The following is a 20,726-nucleotide window of genomic DNA, read 5'->3' as shown; positions in this document are numbered from 1 at the left end:
TCGGTGCTGGGGTGCGCGGGGGGGCACCGGGGCTGCCTCAGACAGCAGCGGCCGTGGGGAGGGAGCAGGGCTCAGCCGGAAGGAGAGGCACAAGAACCGCAGAGCTATGCAGGGCCCTGCGACTTTGCGCATATGGTGGAGCACATCCGTGGCGGCAGCCTCCTGATTAAGGTTCATTCTGATCTGTCAACCCAGCTCTAGTAGGGTGTAAAGAAAGCAAAACTCACTCTTTCTCAGACTGACCAGGAGAGGTGGCTATGTGTGTGTGCACGTTCTCATGCATGTGTGTATAACGTGTGACGCTGTGTGTCCGTGGAGTGTGTCTGCATCAGCAGGTGCGCACAGGACTCCCCCGTGATCGCCCTCAGAGGTGGGGAGGCTCTCGCAACGTCACAAAAGTGGGGGTCGGATCTGGCCTGGACCTCAGCACTTACGGCTCTGTAGACTTGGGGAAAGCACTTCATCTCCCCTGACTGGATTTACTCACCACCAAATAAAGAGGCTGGACCTCTAACTTCTGACAACCCCTGAGCACCCTTACAGGTCAGAGGTGGCAAGAGCCATGCTTTCTCCCTGTGTGTTTACTTCCTCTGCTAAAGAAAAACAAATCTGGATTTAGGTTAGTATTTTATTTGGAAAGACTACTGCAGTGTGGGGACGAGGTTGCTGTTATAGACCAGTTTGGCTGGTGTTTTATGAGGCCGAGAATGGGAACTGGGAAGGTCCGTGTCTGACCGGGTCATAGGCGTGGAGGGGGGCACCCATGAGCCCTAACGAAGTTGTATTGCCGTGAGCTCTCTCCGGGAACACAAAAGCTGGGGCTTTCTTTTACTGCTACTGTTTTCCGGGAGCACAGAGCTCAGGTAAAACTGAACGTTTTCTCCTCAAATCCAAATCTGCTCTGACCTCGGTCATGGAGGGTGACCCCCCAGCTGCCCCGAGCCCAGAAGGTTCCTGGAAGAACTGGATGCTGATGCTGGTGTATAGGGTAAAGATGACTGCTTGTTGCTCTACCTTCTGTTCTGGAGGCCAAATCGGGAGCTTGCATTTAGGATTGCATTCAATTCTCGGTAATGGGAAGTTCCGTTATAATGTCTTAATCAAGTAAAGGGTTGCTTTGCTCATGTCGTGGAAGGCCGAGGCTGGACGGTCTTGGGCTGGTGGTGTGAGGCCGAGGACATACATAACCAAGGGCCCTTCTATCTTCCTTCTTCTCTTTTCTGGCATGTGATTTTCATCTTCGTGGTAGAAAGATGGTTATTGCTCTTGTGGGCATCATTTTGCATTCCAGGCAGGATACGGCCTTGACATTTTATTCAAGAAGTGGCATCCTTTTTATGGATCTTTGGGCAAAGCTCCCTGGCAAGGGTCATGTCATAGGGTCGTGCCTTGCTCTGTGGATTTGTGCAAAGTTGCCGATTGCATGAAAGTGACCCACCTCACTGTGGAATTCCTTGAAGAGGGAAGATTTATCTTCAGATAGCTAGTGAATTTACTCTATGAGTCTGTATTTGTCTTAATACGAAAATAATAATTTAAGTACTTATCAGCTAAATATGCTTTTTTTTTTTCTTCGCTCCTTCCAACACTGGACTAAAGTTGAGGACAGGCCTTGTCCATTTGGTGACCTTGAGCCCAGCAGGGCATGGGCCAAACCGCTGGGAGAAGTGCTTATTGGGCCTGCCCGAGATGGCCAGATAATTATCACTTTATCAACTCATGGTTAATTAGACTTTGTAGGGTTGTAAACATGGAACCCGGGAGGCCTGAATTTAGAAACACTATGGATTTTCAGTCCAGAGAAAATGCGTGTTTAGAGAAAATAGGTTAATATATAATCATGGCTAAAACTGCCCTAAAGAGACATATTGATTATTGTTTGATGCATCAAATAATAACAAAATTGCCAGAATCTCGGGATTCTCAAAAACAAAAGCCATGATTGAAATGAACAGCACTGGGCCTCCGAATCCCTGCGGGCTGGAGAACAGGCTCGAGCTTGGAAGTGTGGTGGAGAGTCGGCAGTCTCCTTTGTGGGAGAGACGTGTGCCTTTCGAGGGCCCTTTGATTTCTAAGGCGTGGGAGAGAATTCTCTGACCCCACAGAGCGTCTTGTCCCTTTCCAGTTCATGCAGTCACTTAAAATGTAACGGCTGAGCCCCTCTGGGCATCAGGCGCTCTCCTATGACCTGGGCATAGGTGACAAAGATGAGAGGTAACAGCCCCTGTCCTCAAACACAAAATTTACCTTTATATAGTGACAAGCACCAGAAATAAATAAAATCCGGTGATTATTACATCAAAGAGTGATTCTGGGGGTCAACCTCAGCCAGGGTGCTCAGGGAAGACTTCCCCCGAGTCAACGATATTTAAACTGGATCCAACTCAAGTAAGGAAAAGGGCATGTCTATGCAGCCTGTGGTAACTTTGGATTTTAGTTTGGGCCTTGCATCTGTCCCTCTATGACAATTTTCTCAATTAGTCTGAGTTCCGTGCCCTGACGTCCCACAGAACTGTCCTCTCTCACCTTACTGCTCTTCAAGTAGATGAACAGCTGTTCCTGTCAGATGAGTCTTTTTATTTATCCTTTCAATATTTCCTGCCCGTGTTTTGAGCTTCTCCTACCCCAGCGGCTCCCTTCCAGCTGGGGACCCTGCCCCGGGGGCCGGCACCACGGCTGTGGTCACGAGGCGACAGGACCTGCTCAGTCTCCCCCTGCCCTTCTGGTCGCCGCCCAGCCCACGGCTGCAGCCGCTCACACACACTCCCTGAATTCCTCCAGAGATGTCCGCTTGTTGCCTGCAAGGCCGTGGCTATGGGGAGAGGCTCCGAGAATGCCTTAGGCTTTGTTCGTGCTGAACATTAAGATTTTCACAGTTATTTTCATCCTCTGTAATTCGACTCAATTCCAAAAAGAACAAAACTCATAAAAATCATTGTAATAAAAAAAAAGAATGAAAGAAAACAATATGTCTAGGCTGAGGCATAATGAGCTCAGGCTTAGTGAGATTTCCGTCTGGGAAGGGTTCAGGTAAGATTCCATTTTATCCAAACTAGGTCAATCTTTGCTTTTCTCTTTCTTGCCTAACCAGCCACTTGCTCACTCCTGGTTTCTCCCTGTGCCTGGCATGAGAAATGTGTCCCAGTGTAATTACAAAGATGAAAGCTCAGTGAGCACAGACAGGGAGAACAGGCATTAGAAATTACCGCATTGCTCAGGGGCTGCTTCCACTGCTCAGCTCCAAGTGTCTGATGGAACCGAAGCTGTGCAAAGCTCCTGGGCAGCCTGTTGGAGCATCTTTGCGAGTGAAGCCAGGATGGCCTTTTTTCTCCATAAAGATGAAGTCCTCTCCAGGAAATAAAATGAATTTGCATTTGTTGTGATGATTGACAGCACAACAACTTTGAGGATATTTCACAGGAAGATAAAAGCTTTAGGTGAGCAGTATCTGCCTTCTTCTGACTAAGCTATCAGAGCAAACATTAGCCTATCCATCGAGCTATGCACCCCTTCATCTATTAATCCATTCACCTTCCCACTCAATCATCACTCGGTCATGCATCCACCCACCTATCCATCCATCCATCCATCCATCCATCCGTCCATCCATCCATCCATCCACCATCCGTCCATCTGTCCATCCATCTACCCACCTATCCATTGTCCATCTGTCCACCATCCATCCACCATTCATCCATCTATCTATCCATCCATCCATATATGCATACCCACCAGGCTTCCTTTGTCCACTTTGTCTACTTGCCACCTTCCTAAAGTGCCTTTTCCAGGGTCCCTTCCCCCACTTGTCTGGGTATCCAAGGTGCTCTGTATGTTGGGGAAGGCAGGAGAAATGTGCAACCCACTTCACCTGGGGGGGGGGTGGAGCAGCGAATCAGATGACCCCAGTGGGCATTGATGTGTTACCATCATAACTATTCCTTGACTGAGTCCTCACCATGGGGCTGGCACGGTATTGAGCACTATACTCACATCATGTGGAATCATTTTCACACAGCTAAGGGGTAAGGGCTAAAATCCACACTTCACTGAGACAAATATAAGAGAGTTAAGTGCTTGCCCAGCACTCCACAGCTATGAACGAGGGAGTCTGGAGTCAGATCCATGCCTCTGAGGCCTGGGGTCACTGGATCACCTCCACTCTACTCTCTTCCCTCCAGGAATGGGTGAGGTCCCAGCACACAGTGTTTCGGGGACCACCCCCACCCCCAACCCCACACCCCCCAGAGCCCACTGCAAGCTCTCCGATTGGCCAGCTCTTCGGAACCAGCCACAAGCCACAGCTCCTCGTCTGGCCGGCAGAGTACGAGGTGCTGGGGCCTTTGCACACTGTTACCATAGATACTGCCCCCTTTCCAGGGATGAATATTTCCGTGTGCTGCCTGGAAAACGGACACTCAGTGAGACCGTCAGCTGATGACTTTAAAGACAAAGCAGCCCTGTGCTAGAGAGACAAGAAAAAGAAAAGAAAACAGCAACAACAACAAATTCTGAGGTGCCATATTCATTTGGTTTTGTGTTCTGTGCTTAGGATTCATCTTTATTTGAAGGCAGTGCTATTATAAAGGAAGACATCTGAGCTCTGACTGCCAGGGAACGTGCAGTATCGGGGTGATATTTGGGAAATGCCACCCCTCCCTCCAGTGGAGAGTCGTGCTCTCCTGGACAAGAAGTGGGACAAGCTCAGGCACATCCTTCCCTTCAGCCTGGGATCTCGTCCTGCCGAGCCCCGGCCCCGGCTGGGGAGTTGGCTGTTAGACGTATTCGGGAAATGGTTTTGCTACCTAAAGTCACAGCGCTTGTGATCAGGTTTTCAGAGGTTCTGTGCCATCCACCTGCTGTGAGCATCCCGGAGATGCCCAGCAATGGGAAGCAAGGAGGAGCCGGAGGAGGGTCCAGCTTGTGGGACTCCAAGCTGTGTCTGAGGGATCTGAACTTCCGGAGGGGTGGCTCAAACCTGCCTGGAGCAGGTCAGGGATGCCCAGGAGGGAGGGATTCCAAACCCCACCGAGAGCAGAACTGCTGGCTTAATTTTTTTTAAGATATAATTTAGATACAGTAACATTTTACCTTTTTAGTACGCAGTTCTGTGAGTTTTGGCAAATGCATACAGTCACATAACCATGACCACAATCAAGTGATAGAACATCCCCACCCCAGCTCTTGGCAACCACTGATCTATTTTCTGTCCTTACAGTTTTGCCTTTTTGGAATGTCCTATAAGTTGAATCATCCAATATGTAGCATTTTGAGGCTGGTTTCTTTCAAGGAGCATGACATATTTGTGATTCATCCATGTTGATGAGTGTATCGAAAGTTCCTTCCTTTTACTGCTGATCTGTTTTCCATCAGTTTGTCTATCCATTCTCCAGTTAAAGAACATTTGTTTTTTGTGGTTTTCTTAAAGATTTTATTTATTTATTTGAGAGGTGGCGGGGAGAGCACATGAGCAGAGGGAGAAGGGGAAGCAGGCTTCCTGCTGAGCAGGGAGCCCGACACGGGGCTCGATCCCAGGACCCGGAGATCATGACCTGAGCTGAAGGCAGACGCTTCACTGACTGAGCCACCCAGGAGCCCCAGTTTTTGTGGGTTTTTTTTTTTTTGGTGATTTTTTTTAAAATAAAGCTGCCATCGATATTTGAATACAGTTGTGTGACAAAGAATGAAGTTCCTGGGGCTGGGACTGCAGGTTGTTAGGTAAGTTTAAATTTAGAGGAAACTCCTGCCTGTTGTCCCGAGTACCTGTGCCACTGTCCCCTTCACGGGTAGCGAGTGCGGGTCCCCGAGTGCTGCACTTTTGTCGGCACTTAGTACTGTCGGCTGGTTAGCTTTTAGGTTGACCATTTTCACAGGAGGCAGTAGGATCTCCTCGTGGCTTTCATTTGCAGTTTCTAGTGATGACAGACGTCAAGCTCCTTTCATGTGCTTGCTTCCCACTTGTGCATCTTTGTGGGTGCAGTGTCCATGTACACTTTTATTTTGCTGCTTCCATTTGTCTTCTGTACTGAAGTGGAGAGGAAGAGAGGGTACAGGAGGAATGCCACCAGCCAGATGACAACAGTTGGGAGCACCATGGAAATGGGGCCTTCCAGTGCTGCAACTAGCACTTTTCCAGAATTCCAGAGCAAGCTCTACATCCAGTTTATTTTAGGATAATAGCAATGGTATGCAGGCACCTCCCCACCCAAAGACCCTGATGGTGGCCCCTTTTTTAACTCCATCGTCCACATTACGTTTAGAGTAAGCAATCTGTGTCCAATCATTGCCGTTGGTGCCCACGATGGATGATAGAGCTTTAATTATACCAATAGATTTCATATTATTTACACGACCAGATAATGAACAGCTCCTGTTGGTTTCTTAATAAGTACTTTTTGAATCCTATAAAATCCTGTCCCTGCCCAGTGGGTCCTGTATTTGGTTTGAAAAGCCAACACCAATGTATTCAGAGAGGGAATTAAAGACATAATTTGTTGAAAATGGACACCAATAAGGAGGAGGCAGAGTTTTATGCAGGTAGGAGGGTTCGCTTGGGAGAGGCGGGGCTTGCGTTGGGTATGGAAGTGAGACTGCAGAGAAGATGGTAAGAGAGACTCCACCTGAGAAGGGCAGATGTGAGTAAGGCATGATGGGTGATGGGGCGATGGGGAGATGGGGGGATGGGAGAGATGGGGCGATGGGGGCTGGGGTGATGGGGGCTGGGGCAATGGGGAGATGGGGGTGGGGATGTGGGGGGGATGGGGCAATGGGGGATGGGGGGATGGGGGCTGGGAGCTGGGCAATGGAGCAGTGGGGTGATGGGGTGGGGAAACCAGGCCAGCCAGAGCAGAAGGCTCACACCAAAAGCAGCATAGTATTGTGGGGTGGAGGGGGTAGACTGAAGCCACAAAGGCCAAATGATGGCGATCTCCACCTTGTGAAGCAGGAGACTGGTCTTGGTTTGACCAGGACCTATACTCTCTAGGCCCTCCACCCATTTTGGCCACAGACTGGACATGGTCACTGAAGTCAGCAGGCAAACACACCTGCTGAATGAAATACTTACCCATCAGATTTCTCCTAGTAAGGAGACATCACTCCAGCAAGAAGCGTCTAACACTTCATCATATAAATCAGCTCAAACTAAGAATTGCGTGATGCTGGGCAAGAGCAGAAGAGAAATCCTTAGGCTTCACCAGTGAAGAGGCTCAACATGGAACTCCCGTTCATTGACATATTTACTGTAGGATTTTTCCTTAGTTGCCCACTTCAAGAACTACATACCAGTGGGTTGCAGTGAAATCATTTTTGCTTTATAGCTTTGCCACTTCTTTGTTCCTTAAATATCTCCTACTTGGTTTCTTTTATTGAACAAGCGATCCATATGTGCATTGATTAGATTGCAACAGAAATGGTGCTTCTTTCAGCTGGTCATGGGAGCAAAATTATTTGTCAAGACTAAGTCCACAGTCTAGTCAATGACCAGGTCTCCCAGGAGTGCCCCTGTGTGGAATGGCATGGACGCATCCATGGCTGGGCTTTTATCCCTCCAGGGCAGAAATGAAGCTAAACGCTTGCTCTAAGCTCTGCTGGTAAATGGCTGGAACCTCATTCCCCTGCCCTGTGGGTTGTGCAATCCCTCAGGGCACTCACCCTGTGCTCACAGCAATATTTGCCTTCTGACTCGATTGCTGCTGTGAGCTCACTCGGCTCCCAGCCTCGATGCACCTGTTCTGATGTCCCCACGAAGAATTTGCTTGCTGAGATCCGTATTGGCATAAGGAAGAGACAGACCTTGTGGGTTTGGTGACGCTGGCTCACAAGGATAGTCCTGTGGTGGAATAATCACTTTATGTTCCAGAACATAAAAACAAAAGACATACAGGAGGCTCCCAGCCACCAGAACTGCAATGCGCTGAGGCCAGGGATCTTTCTGGAGCTCCTGACACTCCCCGTCCAGGCGACCACTAGCACACACTTCCGTGGGACTCTCCTGCCAACTGATGCGTCCCCACCCTGCATGGTCCTCTGGATACGTGTGGCGATCGCTTCAGAGCTGGCTGGCCATCCCCATGTGCAGCCCTCACAAGGTAGACTTTGTCCCAGACACCGGCCTGAGAAGTGACTCCCTTAACTAGCCCCCTGATCCACTGTCATCGCCTTTGGGACGCTGTGTTTTTTTCACTTTGACTCCCTATCCCCCCAGTGAATGCGGTCAAGTGTTTCTAAAACACTCTCCCAATGCCCCCTTAGACCAGCGGTTGGCAAGCCATGTTCCTCAGACCCAATATACGAACGCCTGTTTTTGTAAACAAAGTTTTATTGAGACACAGCCTTGTGCACTGGTGCATGTATTATCTATGGCTGCAATGGCAGAGGTGAGTCCTTCCGGCGGAGACATCTGGCCAGCAAAGCCTGAAATATGGGCCCTTTGCAGAAATAGCCCACTGTCCCTGGTTTCCTTAGCCATGAGCATATCACAATGAGAGGCATTCAGCAGCTTCGCCCTCAGGAACACCTTTGGTGCTCAGTAAATGCCTGCAGTGGGGTGGGCAGAGGGTGGAGCAAGGGGGAGGAGCACTTTGCAGGGGCTCCAAGAATCAGTCAGGGTCTTGCTCTCCTCTCCAAGATACCAAGTGATGCTGGATCACTTGCTTCTAAATGCACCTCAGTGATTTCTCCTGTTGCATACATTCGCTCAGTGGAGGTGATGGCTGGGGGCCTTAGGCATGTTTCCCGTGGTTTGAAGGAGCTTAGCAAGAACCGGAGACCTCCCAGCCCTCTGATGCCCTCCCCCTTAACTCACCCCCTAGGCTCCTGGCTTTCTCTTTATTTGCATCCTTGTGAGATTCATAATTGTGTGAAATTGCATGAAATGTGCAGTGCATTTGATTAGCTTTGCCTGCGGCTATCGGCAGGTACAGTGTATGTATATACAGCGATTTTGAATTTAATGATTTCTGCAGTTAAGCCAGCTAGAGCTGGAGGGAATGTACAATCTCCAAGGTGAAGGCAGCCATTTGCCGGGCAGCCTGTTTCTGCTCCTTCTCATTCTAGCGCCTGGTGATCCAGCAGCCTCCACGTAGGGTTGCTTAATTGGGAAAGAAAGAGAAGGTTTTGAGCAACTCATTTCTATTCCAAAAGCAGTCCTCATTTTCCTTCACACTCTGATGACTTCCCTTCCTCTGTCCCACTGAGGTGAGTGAGGGGGACACCGACTGGGTAGATGTGGACCACCCTGATCACGGGCGGTTTCTCGGTGCGGAACCCTTCCTCCCGCTGTTTTGAGCTACGAAGAGCCAGGCCAGCGTCCCCCAGACTTGCCTTATTTTGAGGCTCATCTGGGACGCAGGTGAAATGCACATACCATGGGCCATCTCTGGTGATTCTGATTCAGTGTGTCTAGGCTGGGGTCTAGAGCCTGCAATTTTTTTTTTTTTTTTTTTTTTGGCATTTCTGGGAATCCTTGGCAGGTTTGGGGAACATCGAATTTATCCACAAGCAGAGGATAACACGAGCTGACATATTTCTTGTGCTTCCCTCATTTGTCTGCCTCTCTTCTCCCGCATGGGCGGCAGCATCCCTATTTCAGAGAGGAGCAGATGGGAGCCTCTGAGAGGATCGTTTGTGCAAAAGGGTGGAACTGACGTGTCTCCAGAGCCTCCTCGAGGCTCATGGGAGGTGCGGCAGGTGCTGTGCATGTCTGGGGGTCCCCAGAGAACGTGGGTGCAGACAAGCCCCATGGAAGGCACTCTGGATGTGGTAAAAGGGGTGTCAAGAGCATTCTCTTCCTGTGATACACCCTCCTTTGCTCATCTCTGGACACATCTTTTCCATTAAAGTTTTTTTTCCTCATTTCCCTTTTGCAGGGGCCTCCAATTCTGCAATCGGCTCTGAGATCGTTTGAAAAAATTACCTTGACCATCAAGGTAAATGTACCAATGGTTTTATATTGAACTGCTGGACACGGTTGAAATGGGAATCGTTTGGAGATGAGAGCTTCACGAAGTGACAAGGCGGGTGTCTTGGCTTCACAACCCAGCTGCTGGCTCTCACATCCCCACAGGGGATGTGCTGTGGGTCAGGATGGGGAGCACCGGCCGGGCCAGGGGGTCAACCCACCGAGTGACCCTTCTGGACAGAACCTGATAGAATTTACCATCAAAGTCAGGGTGGGGGTGGTCCTATGCTTCCTCCTGAGCTCCCCGTCCTGCTCTGAGCAGGTGCAGTCGCCCGGGCAGGAGGCATGACTTCTTACCAGGTATCTTGGGGCTGACAGAAGCCAGCGGGGCCGAGAGCATCCCAGGGAAGGATCCGAGGAAGACGCTGGAGCACAGGAGCTGCCGAAGCCAGAGCGGCCGGTATGGGAATGAGGCCACCGGTCCTGCACCCCCGGCCGAGGCGGGCTGCTTGCTGCATATGAGGGTCAACGTGGGGCACAGTCAAAATGCAGGGAGTAAACTCATTAGGCTATTGCACGGTTGTTTCATGGTGACAGAGAAGACACGCGATCAGCTGTCCACATTCTTGCTGCCCCACGTGTCACGAGGCCGACACTGCTAGGAAACACACGCGTGCAGGAAGAACGAGTCCCCGGGGCTGCCCTGCCCCACCCCCACCATGCCCACACCCTCCTCCCTGCATAAAGCCCATCGAGAGCTTTCCTCTGTCTTTGCAATTACTTCTAGAAATGCATGTTAGTCTAGGCCTCTTTTTAGACTATCCACTTGTGCCTATCGATCATCCATACCTCAGACCCTGCACGGGAGCTCCCCATGGCAACACCTCACTTCATTGCCAAGGGCTCCACGCAGCCCTTGTCTACACCAGCACTTCTCTCTGCCATCAGCTGCTGACAAGCGCGGCCCTGTTTCTCAGCGTCCTGCTTCCAGGATTGTGCTGTTGGGAGCTTCCCTTGTGGACTGTGGCCAGGATGAAGGAGCAGGCTGGATCAAAGGCCCTGCGTGGATTAGCCTCAGGACAAGGTGGATGCCCCATCGGTCTCTCAGTCTCAAAGCCCAGACTGGGGTATTCGCAGCAGGGCGGAACGCTCAGCGCTCTTGGCAAAGCCTTTGCCAAAGAGCTGGAAATGGACCGTTCCCTGGCCTGCCCACGGGCATGGCCAGCCTTTCTCCAGGCCAGCCGCCTTGTGAGGAGCTGCCCCTCCCTCGGGCCAGGCCACAGCCACATTCCCCCCATCATCATGGGGAGATTCCAGCAATTGCAAAATTACACAGCTGGGTAGGTTTGGAGACCAGGGTAGAATTTAGGCTCCTCGACCTTGTAGGTGCGTGACATAACAGCAGATCATCTGCACAACAGGTGTGATTGGATCCACAATACAGCATGATTGGAATGACCGCACGGGGCCCTTAGTGAAAACGTGGTAGCACAGGCCACGGAGACACTCTTGCAGGTGGGACAGGAGGTGGTGGGGCGAAGGGGGGTGACCTCGTGGCTGGTTTTGCCCACTCGGAACCTAACCGCCAAGCCCAGGAATGAGACGTTAGTCCGTGGCCCCATTTGAGTCCCGTTGTTAAGGCACTGGGTTAGGACCGGAACTGACGGACACAGCAAAGCCTTAGCATGCGCCAAAGCGGAGCGTCTACAAGAGACGGAGGAGTCCTGACTGTCTCTTCCTTGTCCTCCTTTATGATTCGGAGGTGGATGTGCCAGAGGATACCATTTGGCTTCTTCGGTAATTACCCACATTTGGATCTCTTTGCTTTAAGGTAATTTTTTTTCCCCCAGGGAGCTCAGGAGAGAAGCAAGGGCCATAGCCATTTCTGTCATTGCAAAGCTGATCGTTTCTACGATTTTCAGCGCTCCTCTGGGAGAACATGTGGAGGTGACTCCTCAGGTGGGGAGGCAGGCAGAGATGCAGGTGTGCAGCCCGTCTTCCTCTCCTCTTTCCCCCGGAAGGTTTCTTGAAGGCATTGTCATGGTTTGCATTTCTGCCTCTGCCCTTGTCAGTATGTATTCGGAACCTTATACCGACACCCCAGGTAGTCATGTGTCACGGCTGCTCAGTGACACTCCCAGCCAGCCCGCAGGTGGGGTTGGGCCCTGAGCCTGCAGTCCGGGGTTAGGCCCTGGCTCTGCTAATGACCGGCCCATGCTCACGTGACCTCTCTGCATTTGCAGGCCGGACACCCGCTTGCTTAGCCTTCGGGATTGTTCTCACAGTCCGGGAGCCGGGAGATGTGCAGAGAGTCTGGTGATCACAAGCTCTGAGATGCTGGAAACAGGCCCAGACACCAGGTCCGCTTGGCTTTGACCCTGTTCTCCAGACTGGGGAGGAAGGTGTGGGGAAGCCGGCGGGCCAGGCGAGAGCACCGAGCGTGGACGGGGTCTGAGCTGAGACAGTCAGCCAGATCCCTCGGGAGCCCTGGAGCCAGAAATGTGGCACAGCGCTGGCCCCACCGCGAAGTCTGGGTTGGTCGGGCGCCACCGTTGGGAGGCACAGGGGTCCTCATGAGAGCCGCCATGTTGCCCAGGCTGAGCCCCCAGAGAAGGAGGCATCTGGGGCTACTAGCAGCCAACAGCTCCCACAGCTAGGCATTTGCACACCAGCCCACTGGACAGTCTGGGTGGGCACCAACAGCATCCCGCACACTGCTGAGGGAGTTCTCACCGGAACACATGGCATGGACATAAATTCCATACAGTGTATAACAATCCACGTACTAAATAAGAATTCACAGCGACGAGAAAGACAAAGCCATTTTCTCTGCTTGCTCATCCCCTCCTCGACTGAAATCCATTAATAAACTTTGTGGAGAGGGAAGTGTGGAACCATATCTGGCTCCTTCCATGCCCTCCAGCAATCTTTAGAAGTCTTGCTCCAAGGTGGTGCTGGTTCTGTGGTCCACTGCCATCTTGAGACCAGCAAGCCTCCTGACTGTGCCTTTGCACAAGTGACCTGTGGCCCATGAACCCTGTTCCACGTCCCTGCCTGTCTTACTCCTATCCCAGGCTCAAGGCTGTCACTCGGTCCCGTCTGCCCCTGGCCCTAGGATGGGATCCTTTCCTTTCAACTGCACATCATAATCACATGCAGGTTCCTCAGGGGCCACCAAAATCCTAAGACTGAGATCTGCTTTGTTCCTCTCTGCATCTCCAGATGCCAATCCTACAGCCAGTGTGTGAGGTCTGGGGGACCCAGCAAAGGGAACCTGGAAAGTAGCAGGCACTGCGGCCTGCTGCCCTCTTACTGCACGCACTCAGTCTCCACACGGCCGGCATCCATCGCCAACTGAGGTGAGAGGCTAACTTTCTCTGCCTCACAGACCAGCAATCTGAGACTCGAGGATGTCAGTGGGCTTTCCCGTGGCCACGCGGTGGGGCAGTGGCAAAGCGGAGGTGCAGTCCGGGCTATGGGGTCTCGAGCTCACTTCGGACCACCGTGCTTCACTGCCACCAAAGAGTGAGAAAACCCGCCATGTGGCAGGAGGCTTCCCCAGGAGGTGATCAGGGTGGGACAGTGCACTGGGGGCGGGGGGGTCATGGGCACGTGAAATTTCAAAAATCCTTGTGAGGTGGCGCCTGGGTGGCTCAGTCAGTTGAGCATCCAACTCTCGGTTTCGGCTCAGGTCATGACCTCACGGTCCTGGGATCAAGCCCTGCATTGGGCTCCTTGCTCTGCAGGGAGTCTGCTTGGGATTCTCTCCCTCACCCTCTCCCTCCACCCCTCCCTCTGGCTCACACACTCTCTCTCTCTTAAAAAATTAAATCCTGGGCGCCTGGGTGGCTCAGATGGTTAAGCGTCTGCCTTCGGCTCAGGTCATGATCCCAGGGTCCTGGGATCGAGTCCCGCATTGGACTCCCTGCTCCTTGGGAGACTGCTTCTCCCTCTGCTTCTCTCTCTCTCTCTCTCTCTCCCCCTCTGTCGCTCATGAATAAATAAATAAAATCTTTAAAAAAAAATAAAATAAAATGCCATGTGCAGCAGGGCAAGCAGAAGTAAGTGGTCAGTGTCAGGGAGGGAGGACACCACCTCCCTCCCCCACCCTCTAGCTGGTGCCGAGCACTGTCCCTGGGCCCCAAAAAATCACCAGTAGCATCTGTGAAGTGGGGGATGGTCTGAAAGCTCTTCCAGAACTTGGCTCTGTTCCTTTCTATGCAACCAACTTCGCTGGTCTCGCCAATAGCACTTGAAGGTATCACGTCCCCTTCGGTCGTGTTGACGCCACGCCAGCAAAGCACGTTCCCACAAGTTCCTCGCTCGGCACTCAGGGCAATAGTCAAGCATTCCAGTCACGGGGACGGTGCTCAGACAAGTCTACTGTGGCCCTGTTGAGTCGACCGAGGGCGGGTGGGGTAGAGACTGGGAACTGCTACTGGTCAGCCATGCGTGGAAAGTGTTTCCTAGGTTATGTGGTAAGGACTAGATACTCTGGGTTCGAGGATGAATGAAACTATTATTCCTATGAGTTGCTTGTGGAAGGTTAATGAAACTTGAATTGGGCCTCGTGTAGGGGTACAGACGTGAGCACCCTGTAGCGGGGGATGCTTACCAACAGCTAAGAATGTCCTCCTAGCATCTACTACTTCCTCCTTCCTTTGACTTCTCTGACTTGGTTGTTAGAACTCCTTCATTCTGTTTTCCTGCTTTGTATCAACCTGGAAGATTGTCCTGTTCCAACAGAAAGCTCATGATTCACAATCCTTTCGAGAATAGGGGCTAGAAATACAGTCTGATGAGAGATAAAACCATAGCAACATCTTGTTGGAACAGTTGGTTTGCAGGTGGCCCCAAATATGTGCAGATACGTGGATAAGACCAGCCCCAGCACTGCGCCCCACGTCCTTGCATATCTTACATCTGTGGTCAGATTTATGAGTCCAAAGAGGAAGGAAAGGGGTTGTGGGGAGAAACAGCTCTGGGGAGGAGAAAAGTAAAAGGTCTAACTATGATTTGCTTTATGGCACTTGCCCCTGACCCCTTTTCAGTGTCCTCCGTCAGAACGGGCGCCGGATGGCAGGACCTCGACCTCGCTCCAGAAGCCCCAAGAATCATCTCCTCCACAGGAGCATCTCCTGGGGCTGGCGGGGATTTCTCAGCTCTGCTTCGCCCAGTGCAGTAGGTGGGGATGATGGGTTTCCATGCAGCGCCATATTTGGGGTTGGTGACGAGTGGACCTTGGAGCTGGTTCTGACTTCAGAGCTGGTTCCTTGCACTCATGAAAACAGTAATTGCTGACACAGATTGTGGGTCAGGCGCTATTTTAAGTTGCATTTAGGTTCAATCTCCTGACTCTCCTGAAACCTTCCTGAAGTAGGAATCACTGTGAGCCCCAAACGGTCTGGGTGGGGAAACAGAGGCTTGCGTCCCTCACCCCACGTCACTGCTAGTAAGTGGCAAAGCTGAGTCAGGGCCGGACCGTTGCCCCCAGAGGCTGTGCCTGTAATCCTTGTGCTCCGCCTGGCTGGAAAGAGAGGGTTCCTAGAAGAGCACTGTTTCCTTAAAGAGAACAAAACAGGAACCAGACCAAACCAAAACAAAAACAAGTTGCATTTTCAGGCTCCTGGAAGGGAGCCAGTTACTCATCTGCCTCCAATCCTGTATTTAGTGTCCTGAGCCTGGTGAGTCTTTTGGAGGAAACAAGAAGCAGAGACCCAGGGTGGATGCGCAGGATGAGCAGACGGACGAGGGGCCTGAAGCTAAGTGGTCTTGGGAGGCAGACCACTAGGTGCACAGACTTGAGGGAGGGGCTCGCTGCTGGAATGGGCTGAGCCTCACCCCTCCTCAGCCTGCCCCCAGCCCTTTTCCCCTTTGTGTCGTGCCTGTGGCCACCTGCTCCCCTCCTTTGCTCCCTTTCCTGCTGCACCAGAGGGGGCCTCACCTGGCCTGTCCCACAGTCCTCAGGTTGGCCAAAGCACCGCTGGGACCCTCCCCCTGGAGCGCTTGCACCCTCTGGGCGGGGCCCTGGTCAGACGGGCTCCTTCCATTCTTGCAGGGCACAGCATGCTCTCACTCAGGGCTGCCCCATGCCCTGTCCATCTCTTGAGGACCCTCTTCCTGGCCCTGTGCCTTCTCCCCCTTTGGGGTCTGGCTAAGTTTACCTGGAGCCGGTAACTACAGCGTCGTAGTTCCCTCTCTGGGGACACTCATCAAATGCGCCATTACCCATTTGATTCTGGTTCCCGGCAGGCTTGTCGGCAGTAAGACTGCAGGGCTGCCCTCTTCCCCGAAATCTGTAGGGTGCGTCTCAGGGCCTGCATGCAGTAGGTGCTCAGTAAATGATGTGGACTTCACATGAGAGGCTGAATTAGTGAGGGGAGGGCCCGGGTACAAACCTCAGCCAGAACCACTCGTCTTCTCCCTGCCCTGGAGCCTGGGGGGCAGAGATGCTCCTGTGAAGCCCCAGTCACAGGCCCCAAGAAGGCGGAGGCTCCCTCTGCCTGGCTCTGACCTGTTCCTGTTCATGCATGACGTCTTCCCGGCCCCCTCACCAACCCCAAGTTCCCTTGGCCTTGGATGGTCGTGGTTCTACCTTCTGTCTTTGTTTCCCCCACCCTCCTAAGGATTCTGACTTAGCTGGTCTGCCCTGGACCCAAATAGGCATCTCTTCAGTCCCCAGGCTGAGAACACCTGCTGAGCACTGTGAGCAGAGCACGGAGGGGGTGTCTGGTTTCGCCACTTCCTCCGCTCCTCCCTGTCTTTGTGCCCACGCCCACCTGCACCTGCAAGAGGATGGGGTTGTCCTTCTCTGTCTCTTTTGGTCTCCTCAGCCATTCAACACCTGGTGCCAGGTCCTCTGAGCACTGAGTGTGGAGGGGTGAAGGTGGCAGCCTTTTCCTGACTGCCCGGAAATGCCCCCTATCACCCAGCATGTTACAAAGACCTGACCAAGGGGCCAGTCGGCAACCCCCAGCAGCTTCTGCCAAGTTGTCCAAGTGGCTAAGAATGTCTCCTCGGCCAGAAAACCTTGGCCAGGGGGACTCGGTGGCTTCTGATGTTTTACTACTTTCCTAATATGAGGAAAATTTCAAGTGAACATTGTCAGTAAATTGCCCAATGGACAGAACCCTCCAACTGTGTCTCTGTCTTCCACCCACCTGGGAACATGACGGATGGATCCACTACAAGGAAATCCGAAAAGAAACTGAATTCAGTAGCCACACCGTTCATTACTGAAGGTGAGAGTCTTGAAGAGGTGAGAGGAAGGAGGATAGCTTCTCCTTTCTCTGATGCTGTTCTTGGAAGGAACGGGTCCTTGACAAGAACTTACCCTTTCACACCACCAAGAAAGTGTTCAAGGTCAAGTCAAACCCAGATGCCGACTCTCGAAAAATGCATCTACCTTCCACACTTGAACTCACAGAGTCATGATGGAATTACAAGGTAGCCCAGGTGAAGGGAAGAAGAGAGAGAGAGAGAAAAACCCAAACTATAGGGAATCCAGCATTGGCGAGTTCAACTTCGAAAGCAGGCAGGGTGAGACAGTGGAAGGATGCGGGCGCTATTGTGTTATTTATGCAGCATGCTAAAAGCTATCTAGAAAGGAAATGGTGTGACAGGTGGTAGATTAAGCGAAGCTGTTCTATAAGATTGGATTAAATCATTTATTGGTTTTAATATTAATACATCATCACGAATCACATTTTCACAAACCACAATAGAAGTTTAGTCAAGCCTTTAAGAATGTGTTGGATTATTGTTTTCTTCTTCAGTAAAATCTACCTTCAAATAAAGCATGCAATCCGTTGCATTTTATTCTACTCTATAAAAAAAATCAAATGTCACTGACCACTGATGCTGCTTTATTTTAGCCCAGTGCAGAAAGGACAACTTCAATTCATATATTACCAGAAGAACTCAAATCATCTCCTCAAAGAATCAAGTGCACATGCTCACTCGCTCATGATTTATTTTGTGATTTTAAAGAAAATTAGCTAGAAGGTTGATAACAAAATGTAGGAAGGCTTATGTAGCAGAGTGTGCAAAGACCAGAATGGATAAAGAGCATCCTACTAAAGAATGAATGGGTCAACCAGGAAATTAAAGAAGAATTAAAAAAATTCATGGAAACCAATGAAAATGAAAACACAACTGTTCAAAATCTTTGGGATACAGCAAAGGCAGTCCTGAGAGGAAAGTATATAGCAATACAAGCCTTTCTCAAGAAACAAGAGAGTTCTCAAATACGCAACCTAACCCTACAGCTAAAGGAGCTAGAGAAAAAACAGCAAATAAAGCCTAAACCCAGCAGGAGAAGAAAATAATAAAGATCAGAGCAGAAATCAATGAAATAGAAACCAAAAGAACAGTAGAACAGATCAACGAAACTAGGAGCTGGTTCTTTGAAAGAATTAACAAGATTGATAAACCCCTGGCCAGACTGATCAAAAAGAAAAGAGAAATGACCCAAATCAACAAAATCATGAATGAAAGAGGAGAGATCACAACCAACACCAAAGATATACAAACAATTATAAGAACATATTATGAGCAACTCTATGCCAGCAAATTAGATAACCTGGAAGAAATGGGTGCATTCCTAGAGATGTATCAACTACCAAAATTGAACCAGGAAGAAATAGAAAACCTGAACAGACCTATAACCACTAAGGAAATGGAAGCAGTCATCAAAAATCTCCCAAGAAACAAACGCCCAGGGCCAGATGGCTTCCCAGGGGAATTCTATCAGACATTTAAAGAAGAATTAATACCTATTCTCCTGAAACTGTTCCAAAAAATAGATATGGAAGGAAAACTTCCAAACTCATTTTATGAGGAAACCATTACCTTGATCCCCGAACCAGACAAAGACCCCATCAAAAAGGAGAATTACAGACCAATATCCTTGATGAACATGGATGCAAAAATTCTCACCAAAATCCTAGCCAATAGGATCCAACAGTACATTAAAAGGATCATTCACCACGATCAAGTGGGATTTATCCCTGGGCTGCAAGGTTGGTTCAACATCCGCAAATCAGTCAACGTGATACAATACATTAACAAAAGAAAGAACAAGAATCATATGATCCTCTCAATAGATGCAGAAAAAGCATTTGACAAAACTCTTCAGAGTATAGGGATAGAGGGTACATAGCTCAATATCATAAAAGCCATCTATGAAAAACCTACAGCGAATATCATTCTCAATGGGGAAAAGCTGAGAGGTTTTCCCCTAAGGTCAGGAACGCGGCAGGGATGTTCACTATCACCACTGCTATTCAACATAGTATTAGAAGTCCTAGCCACAGCCGGGCGCGGTGGCGCGCACCTGTAGTCCCAGCTACTCAGGAGGCTGAGGCAGGAGGATCGCTTGAGCCCAGGAGTTCTGGGCTGTAGTGCGCTATGCCGAACGGGTGTCCGCACTAAGTTCGGCATCAATATGGTGACCTCCCGGGAGCGGGGGACCACCAGGTTGCCTAAGGAGGGGTGAACCGGCCCAGGTTGGAAACGGAGCAGGTCAGAAGTCCTAGCCACAGCGATCAGACAACAAAAAGAAATCAAAGGCATCCAAATCGGCAAAGAGGAAGTCAAACTCTCACTCTTTGCAGATGATATAATACTGTATGTGGAAAACCCGAAAGACTCCACCCCAAAATTGCTAGAACTCATACAGGAATTCAGTAAAGTAGCAGGATATAAAATCAATGCATAGAAATCAGTGGCATTCCTATGCACCAACAACAAGACAGAAGAGAGACAAATCAAGGAGTCGATCCCATTTACAAGTGCACCCAAAACCATAAGATACCTAGGAATGAATTTAACCAAAGAGGCAAAGGATCTGTACTCAGAAAACTATAAAATATTCATGAAAGAATTTGAAGAGGACACAAAGAAATGGAAAAACGTTCCATGCTCATGGATTGGGAGAACCAACATTGTGACGATGTCAATGCTACCTAGAGCAATCTACACATTCAATGCAATCCCCATCAAAATACCATCCACTTTTTTCAAAGAAATGGAACAAATAATCCTAAAATTTGTATGGAACCAGAAGAGACCCCGAATAGCCAGAGGAATCTTGAAAAAGAAAAGCAAAGCTGGCGGCATCACAATTCCGGACTTCCAGCTCTATTACAAAGCTGTCATCATCAAGACAGTATGGTCCTGGCACAAAAACAGACACATAGATCAATGGAACAGAATCGAGAGCCCAGGAATGGACCCTCAACTCTATGGTCAACTCATCTTTGACAAAGCAGGAAAGAATGTCCAATGGAAAAAAGACAGTCTCTTCAACAAATGGTGTTGGGAAAGTTGGACAGCCACATGCAGAAGAATGAAACTGGACCATTTCCTTACACCACACACAAAAATAGACTCCAAATGGTTGAAAGACCTAAACGTGAGACAGGAGTCCACCAAAATCCTAAAGGAGAACACAGGCAGCAACCTCTTCGACCTCAGCCGCAGCAACTTCTTCCTAGAAACATCGCCAAAGGCAAGGGAAGCCAGGGCAAAAATGAACTCTTGGGATTTCATCAAGATAAAAAGCTTTTGCACTGCAAAAGAACCAGTCCACAAAACCAAAAGACAACCGACAGAAGGGGAGGAAATATTTGCAAATGACATATGAGATAAAGGGTTAGTATCCAAAATCTATAAAGATCTTATCAAACTCGACACCCAAAGAACAAATAACCCAGTCAGAAATGGGCCGAAGACATGAACAGACATTTTTCCAAAGAAGACATCCAAATGGCCAACAGACACACGAAAAAGTGCTCAACATCACTTGGCATCAGGGAAATCCAAATCA

General features: G+C 50.1%; 1 non-coding gene across 1 annotated transcript; it reads left to right on the top strand.

Annotated features, from left to right (window-relative positions):
- The first annotated feature begins 19,211 nt into the window (after positions 1-19,211).
- LOC148163620 (signal recognition particle RNA) lies at positions 19,212-19,501 on the top strand. The gene has a single exon (XR_015769060.1).
- The last annotated feature ends 1,225 nt before the right edge of the window (positions 19,502-20,726 follow it).

The sequence above is a fragment of the Eumetopias jubatus genome, unplaced genomic scaffold, assembly GCF_037043125.1.
Source record: "Eumetopias jubatus isolate StellerSeaLion01/CBP00866 unplaced genomic scaffold, mEumJub1_p1.0 scaffold_9, whole genome shotgun sequence".
Classification (NCBI taxonomy): Eukaryota; Metazoa; Chordata; class Mammalia; order Carnivora; family Otariidae; genus Eumetopias; species Eumetopias jubatus.
This window is presented reverse-complemented; position numbering and strand designations above follow the sequence as displayed.